This window comes from Lepeophtheirus salmonis, chromosome 14, assembly GCF_016086655.4.
Source record: "Lepeophtheirus salmonis chromosome 14, UVic_Lsal_1.4, whole genome shotgun sequence".
Lineage (NCBI taxonomy): Eukaryota > Metazoa > Arthropoda > Copepoda > Siphonostomatoida > Caligidae > Lepeophtheirus > Lepeophtheirus salmonis.
The window spans coordinates 5,415,161-5,423,593 of NC_052144.2; the positions used below are offsets into that span (position 1 = coordinate 5,415,161).

Genomic DNA, 8,433 nt, shown 5'->3' on the forward strand with positions numbered 1-8,433 from the left:
CACTTCTCCCGTATCAATTAATTGCTATTAGACATGAACGATCAATCATATCGTAAAATACTCTTGGATTGACAAACAAGCGTAATTCTATCATTATTTTAACAGAAAACAACCATTTTATGAGTTTAATAAATATGACATATTTTGATATTAAATTCAAAGGAAACATTTATTTCAACAAAAAATAAACGATAACGATGTATAAAGCTTATATATTTATATAATATAATAAAAAAATGAATAAAATGGATTATTCAAAGTGATATCCACTTATGATTGTCTAATATATATATTATACATCAAAATCAAAATAGTTGCTATGTCTGCACATTTCTTTTGATATCTATCTCAGTTTGAATGATCTTAAATCAAAAATGGCATGTCACCTTTTCGTGAAGTTATAGTGAAAAATCTAAATGTCCCCATTTTGTTAGCAAATGAAGTATAAGTTATTTCCTATATATAATTAATCTTGTATTCACGTGTATTTAAGAACTCAAAATGAAATTGCCTCTCTTTTTTCTTTTGTTCTCAAACTTATTTAGTGTTTTTTTTTAAGAATTATATGTATAGGCTGGCCAAGATCATATGATATATATTTAATAACTTGCATAGTTGATAACTGTTTTTCTACTTATATTCCTAAAATTGACATCAAATTTATCATTGTTGAGACGAAAAATTTGGCATTTTTGTCAAATTTCAAAGTAAGGCCCACTATGAATACAAGAGAAGTAACATTTGCAAAACTCATTTTACTTAGTAGACAATATCTTTTTAGCATTGCATCAAAAATAAAATATGTGTAGAAAAAGTTATGTCAATAACTATTGTAATTTGTTAGATAAAAATATACTATCAAGGTAAGGGATAAATATAGTTTTGGACAAATTTAGATCCCTATTAATTAAAGATCATGAAACTTTTTATGAGTCAAATAAATGGTAACAAAACTTGTTAATAGAAGTAATTTCTCATTAGTTACAGAATAAGGAAGAAGTTAGCCTCTTTATTTAGAACTTGCTTTTTTATACACTCTCAACCTCGACTATCAAAAGGGGGAAAAAATGGTAGATAGCATTGAGTATATTTTTAGTAACAACATTTAATTATTGTTTACATACTAAATATATACATACAGCTAATAATTTAATTAATGACTGAGTATGAAATGACACGAATCAAAACAAAAGTTCTTGATTGATATAAATTGATTTATAAATCCAAATCCTATGTTTTAACTTTTTTGAGTTAATGATAAATAGAATAAGCAATATCCTACAAGTACCAATTTATGAAACTTAATTAAACAACTGAAAGGAAAATACATAAGATATTTTTTTATTTAAAAAAACTGGTAGTGATCTGAGTGGAATATTTTTCTTTCGTTTGCAGTAGTTTTAGTATTCCTTACTAAGAAGTAAGATACTCATTTTAAATTTGGAAAAACATCAATAAACTTCTTTTTTATCTGTCAATCTCAAAAATATCTGTTTTTCATTATATAAAATACCTATTTGAATTCTTCAATATCGCACAAGTTTTTAAATCGGAAGAATAAATTCATTTTCAATAAATTAAAAGTCGATTAACTCAACTCCAGATATTTTGTAAATAAACTACCCATACCTTCCCACAGGGGAGGTATATCATAAAAAACTTTAATTATTTTTACAAAAATTTACACACCTGCCTAAAAAATTTCCTTTTTTTTTTACAAAAGCATGTAACAAAAATTCTTCAAAAAACGTGGATCTTACCCGTTCTCCCCAATAAGTGTCTATGTGGCTTCTGAATCTTCCCTAATAGTAAATATATACATGGTAGAGCAGTAAAACGTGGACTCGAGAGATAGATTTAGAAAAACATCAATAATTTTATATTTTCAATAATAGGCAAAAAAGGTATGCTTACAAAAAAATTAGACAAGGGTTCGCAAAACTTTTTTTCACTCGGTATGACCACCTTCATTATTAGTCACAGTCTTTCCATGTCTCCTGAAGACCATAGAAGACTATAGAAACGTCCACTGAGGAAGGGGTCATATTTCTTTGAACCAGAATCGAACCAAAGTTATCTGAACAGAACTTTTGGCATTTGGCGGACATATGACAGGTGGCTCCTTCCACAACTAGTTAATCTCCGGGTAGTTGGTCTTCAGCCATGACAAGATGCCTAGGAGCTAGGTCCTAGGAGGCAGAGAGAAGTTGTTGGTGAGGACGTTCATTGACGTAAAGGAATCCTCCTTTATATTCTTCTCCAAACTTAACAAAAACTTCGTATCCCTCTTTAAACTATGATTTCCACTTTCTGACATAGTGGATAAATATTTTCCACTTTCTTTTTTTTTCATCTTGACCAACTTAAAAGCAAAGTTCTCTGAACACTTAACTATGCCAGTAATCTTCATCATATCAACTCTAGCATCTAGGAAATCTGTGATTTGTGGCCTCTTTGCTTGTTGCTTGCTCATGATGATGAAATGAATAAATGATTAATTTAGTTTATTTATGTAAAAATGACGGCAGAAACTGAATAAAAAAAATTACTAAACCTCTAAAAGTAATAAGAAAATAAACATTATTTAACAGTCCACGTCTTGCTGCCCTATCTTGCACACCGAATTCCATTTTTTATTATACCTCGAATAGATTGTGGACAATTGAATATGATTCTATTACATTATGGTAAAGTTAATTACAAGCTACGGAAAATTTAAACATTTTAAACATCTGTTGAAATGTTCTTTTTATTTAAGACTTAATTTAAAAAGGTGTACAGATTTTAAACTGGGAAGGGGAGGCATTCAATTCAAAAGTGTCACAACATACAGGCTATAAATCTTAGAAGAAAATCTTGGCTTTCTAGAAAATATGTGGGACCAAAGTCGTCACCCCAAATACACCCACAAAATCTTTTTTTTTTTTTTACTATTATGACTTTATTCGTTTAGAGAAGTTACAAATATAAAAATACACATTTTGGTTTACATTTAAAACCCTAAACTCAAGTCATTACAACAGTTAATTAGCATGGTAAGGTCAAACGATAATTAAAATACTTTGTAGTAGTTTATCGCATTTCATAAAAATGTTCCATAAAATTAGTAAAATGATCAGGTAGAAAACAAATTAAAAAAACTTATCAAAATCATACAAAAAAAAAAAATGTAGGATGGAGACAAAAAGACAACAATTAAGCATTGAATGCACTAAACTTGTTAAAGCCGTCTGTGGATGTGTATTAGAAGGCGAAAAACTTCATATTGTCTTTCGAACCATATGGGTAGTAGCGTATCAAATCCCCCGTGTACTTCCACGTTAGATTGGAAGGATCCGGAGAGTATCTTGCAGCAGTTGAAATAGAAATAGCTCTAAATTTTTCATTTTGGATAGGGACGCCTTCTGTCAGCTGCTCTGCTATCCTACTTATACAGCTCGAGAGAACCAACTCTATGGCACGAGTTTTTGTAGGAGCAGTGGACATATTTGAAGTGAGCCCGAATAAAAGAATAACAGTCACGAATTTATCACTTATTCCTGCTATGTTAAGTAATAGGAATTTTTTCAGTTTATGTAGTGAAGGACAGTCAGCAAAAACATGAATAAATGTATTAAACAATTTTACACAGTCCCTGTAAGGAGCATTAAAGAATATACATCCTGACGATATTTGAAGTTGCGAAGGGAATCGCTTTCCCTCTTTCACTTTTAAAATTGAACCCATGATTCTCTTCTTCCACGACATGGGCAGGCCCAATATTTTTTAAAACTTGTCGCAAATTTTGTCAGCTTCCTCCTTATAATTGAATGCAAAAGACATTCTCAAATGCCATGGAATGGGAATCATGTGATAGTCTGCAGCTCTCTTTAGTGGATAAAAAAATTTCCCACAGTTGAAAATTGAGTCATTGCTCAAATCGTGAAAGGAGATAATGCCCCTCGATAAGACTAACCATTCTAACTGCTTTGGTTCCACAAGCTTTTTAAAATAAAGCATACTTCTTTTTAGAATTCTGTTGCACCACATCAATAGTGGAAGTGTATGAAAATGACGGTGTACCTTTCCAAATAATCCTATGTGCTGCCGCTAAAGATGGAGATAATTCCACCAAGTGATTCTTTATAAAATCTGTTCTCAGCATAACCCATGTGTACATCGGGTGTGAGGCAATAGTACAATCTCTCAATATAATATGTCAATAAGATTGAACCCCATGATAAAAGTTGTGAATTTTTATCTTGAATCAACATTGAAACCTAAAGAAAATTTAAAAATATTAAACAAAGGAATGTGAATATTAAATTTATGAGAAAAATTAGAGGGAATTAGACATATAGTAGAACTGAATTAATATCAATGTTAACATCAGCTTCCTCTTGGATGATTATAATTTTTTTATTTATCCAGAGGTTGATGTTATAGTTTTGGAAAGGGTACCAAACGAAAATTGATACAATTTTTTTGAATATGGAGATAAAAAATAAATATTTAGAAAAATTAACACAAGTTTAGATGCAAATATTATAATAACCAAAACACAAAAAATCAACTTGTCAAAGACAATGTCACGTATTGATACCTGTTCAATGTGAATCTCTTGAATTTGTCAAATTCGTTCCTGTGGTACTCTACAATGTGTAGTAAGAAGCACAATCTGTATTTTTTGTGATTAGAGTCGCGAAGACAACCACTAGTTTCACACGTCCAATAGCCACATCATTTGCCACTTTTACTGATGTCATAAAATTTTGTACTTCCCAGTAACTGGAATTATCTATCCAGGTGTCAGCAATAGTAGTGAGCAATTCCTATTTTACTTCCAGAGCATCAAATATCAAGTGAGACTTTTTTCTGACCATAACTTTAAAAAAGTAGCTGTGTTGATGACAGAAAACAATGGCTTTTTCCATTTATGTAACTCTCAGGTTTCTTTATTTCTGATAGATTAACTCCGATCTTCTCCTTTGAAGACTTCTTCAAGCTATTCTATGAACTTTACAAGACGAATTGCAAACAGCTCTTGTGTCAAATACAATCGGTGGTTATTGATTTCCTTGAAAGCAACGGCTGCCAGCTCAGATCCATTATAAAAAATTATGTAATGTATACTATATATTAAGTATAATTGAGGCAGCCATGTAATGATACAAGAAATGGAAGAACAATGAATAGATTAATTCAATTATTTTCATGATGAATCCCTCCCTTCCGAAACAAAATACCCGCATACAATGTTTTTATCACTCCTAAAGTCGATAGACTGGCACATGTTGTGTATAGTTAGTTTCATATTTGATGTAATAAATTGATCGATGTAGATACATAATTATTGTAGAAATAATTAAAATAGACAAATGATCAACAAAATGTTCATGAATCTTCTTATCTTCTTTCCTAAGTTTAATTGCATTCAAAACTTGACCAAAGTAGAGATAAAGAGTGAAATTAATTGATATACCCAGGTTTAATCGGAAACATAACTGTTCTTTTTCGTCAACCATCCTAAATACCGAGGCTCTTATATGAGGCGGAAAAGGTCCTCTGAGAATGAACCAATTTATTATTTCCTTTGACTCATGAATAGCAGGAGACAAAGCCATTTTTACTTCTTGATCTCGTGTTATAGGACAGATAGTTTGTCTATTTTATTTAGAAGGGAACTTAGACTATGCACCTCAACAAGTAACATATACCAATTCAACCAAGGAATGAACATCTGTCTTCATGAATGACTTAAAGAAAGTTCCATCTCATTATTTAGTTATTTTGTTCAGCCCAGTACAAAGACAGTCTCTCCATCTATCTTGGAGGGGCGAAAATAGAACTCGAATTTGCCAATCAAGTTTTGTCTCTTCCATGCTCATGCAACAACTTTAGCAAGGCTCAAACTTATATTCACTCATTTCCACCCAGAATTTAATTGGGGTTTCAGAAAAGATTTGAGACAGCATCGCAGGATCCCCCTCCAATTATTTATACAACAGCCAGTTCTCCTTTCGAGCAAACTTAGCTATACATATCTTGAGTTGAGACTTGTTCTCATATCTCATACTATCCCAGCATAAATACGGAATACTCATTTGACTTAATCAATAACTCAAGAATAATATGAATTATAACTAATAGTAATGACTTATTACAAAGTAATGCCCACTGCAGATTTACTTATTTAAATTGATTTTTATACAAATTATTGTATGTCATTATTACTTCAATTTCAAACTGTACGAATTTATATTTGTAAAATTAGTACAAAAGGTACGCTATCCATTTTTTGTCTTATTACAATATTATTATTTTGCCGGAATAAAAATTATTATGGTATATTCTTCTTAAATAACAAGAACTAGAAAATAAAAAATGAAGTTTTCTCGTTTACTCTTTCAGATTTAGGATTTCTATACTTATGATGAAATAGCCAAGAAGTATCAAGTGAAACGAGCGATTCAACAGCTTACAACAAAACGCATAGGATATTTTTGTGCTCGCAATGTAAGAATATGTAGAAGCAGAAACATCGACTCCTGACAACAACAATTAAGTGTACATTTTTGTATTAGTTAGGTCACGTCAGGTGGGACAACAAAACCAATACTTTGAGAAAATTATATCAAGAAACAAATTAATAATACGATAGGACCGGGGAGTTAAGATAGAAAGGCAGAGAAGGGAGGTTAAAGTATTATACCTCTTAAAATTTAAATGTTTTCATTAAACATATCCATGCGCCGATATTATTCCCATTTTTCAAGTTCTAATCCAACTAAATATTCAAATAATTTTGATTTCTGCTGCAGGTGTCAGCAGGAGTACTGAACCTGTCACATTTTAGTATAAGAGTATCAAACAGAATGTGAGACTCTATGAGACCCGTAGTAGTGTTTATGACAAGAAAAACTGGGTTGACTTTTCTGTAACTCTTATGTCCATATATTTGTTATAGATTCACTTCGAGATTCTCCTCATTGTGTCATGTGAACTTAATAAGAATAACGGCACCAGTTTCTCGATCAGATATCAGCGGTGTTTGTTCATTTTCTTGAGAACAAAGGTTGTCCATTCATAATCATACTACTTATATTGTACCATGTTCTACAGTCACTGGTGAAAAATGAGGCGAAGAACTTGTTCATCCTTTTCTGCTTGAAGTTCTTTGGAAAACATGAGAATCTTATTGCAGTTTATGTACTTGACTATCCAAGGTCTTGTTAAATTGCACTTGGCATAGCCTTGAGGATTTTCCTCACCAAGCAGGATTACACTGAGCTCAGCCACCTCTCTGTATTATGCCCATGAACTTGTTTATTCAAGAAAATTTCTTATGTTGCAATGGCGCTTTCATCTTGTTTCATGTCTTTATCAACTTGATCGAGTACATGTAGCAGTCCTTTTCCAATTTTTCTCACATTTCATTCAAATTGCTGAACATTAGATTGTCAGGACTATTAACTTCGCCCAAAAGAGCCTGCCACACAACTCCAATTATGTGATGACAACAATTGAAGTAGAACACTTTTATCTACTTGCCTGCACCCATATTGATGACTATGTTGATCGCTGTGCTATCAAGTACTCTGACTGCAATGTTGTCTGTGAGAGCTTATGTTTCTATAAGCTCAAATGTAGCATGGCACTGTTGGATTATAGTGAATTCTTATGTAAAGGTTAAACCAAGAAATTTAACTTTTGCATATTGTGGAGCACAAGGGACAACTACCTCAAGACTTTTGACTGGGTAGGTTTCACCAAGTGTAGTGTGAAGTAATTTGGTGAATTTTCCTTGAAGACATTCATGTAACTTTGGCACAACTTATGGCGTGTATTTATACTATTTCGTTTTGTAGTAAAGACTAATAACAAAGTCATTAAGATCTGCACGTCTTGTCTTCAAGACAGCAGACCTCATGGCTGTAGTCTGGTTTTCAGAGAGTAATAACCGATTTGCAGTCCAAAAAAACCTCTTCACTTGTAAGAACTGAATATTGAAAGTATAGGCGTATTGTATTTGGTTTTGATGAACATCTTGGAGTTGTCTCAGTGTATTCTGAGCCTCACTTCTACCACAGCTTTAACTGGTCCTTGAGTTTTCACCAACTTTTGCTCCTACAACTTTTACTTAAGATAAAATTCTACCGTCACTGTGTTCTATGAAACATTTCTCAAACTAGACTTCTTCTCAAACACTTTGTCAGGAACTGAAATATATGCCATGAGAGTGGTCATCGATTTTAGCAGGAAGTATACATTATCATTTATGTATTATCAATTTCAATGTTAAAGCACAAACCTCTGAGTAGCTACAATAAAAAACAACAACATAATTTCACAAATTTTGAAGCATGTTTGAAAAACATTAACAATAAAACTTAATAACTTTATAACAAAATTAAAGTTATTTGTATATTTAGTTAGTTTAGACTTTCTAGAATG

General features: G+C 31.7%; 1 long non-coding RNA gene across 1 annotated transcript; it reads right to left on the reverse strand.

Moving 5' to 3' along the window:
* Window positions 1–2,915: 2,915 nt before the first annotated feature.
* LOC121129788 (uncharacterized) lies at window positions 2,916–8,200 on the reverse strand. Its single transcript, XR_005868507.2, has 3 exons — window positions 6,692–8,200; window positions 4,063–4,259; window positions 2,916–3,981 (listed from the first exon to the last, which is right to left on the reverse strand). It is a non-coding gene; the product is annotated as an uncharacterized lncRNA (long non-coding RNA).
* Between the last annotated feature and the right edge of the window lie 233 nt (window positions 8,201–8,433).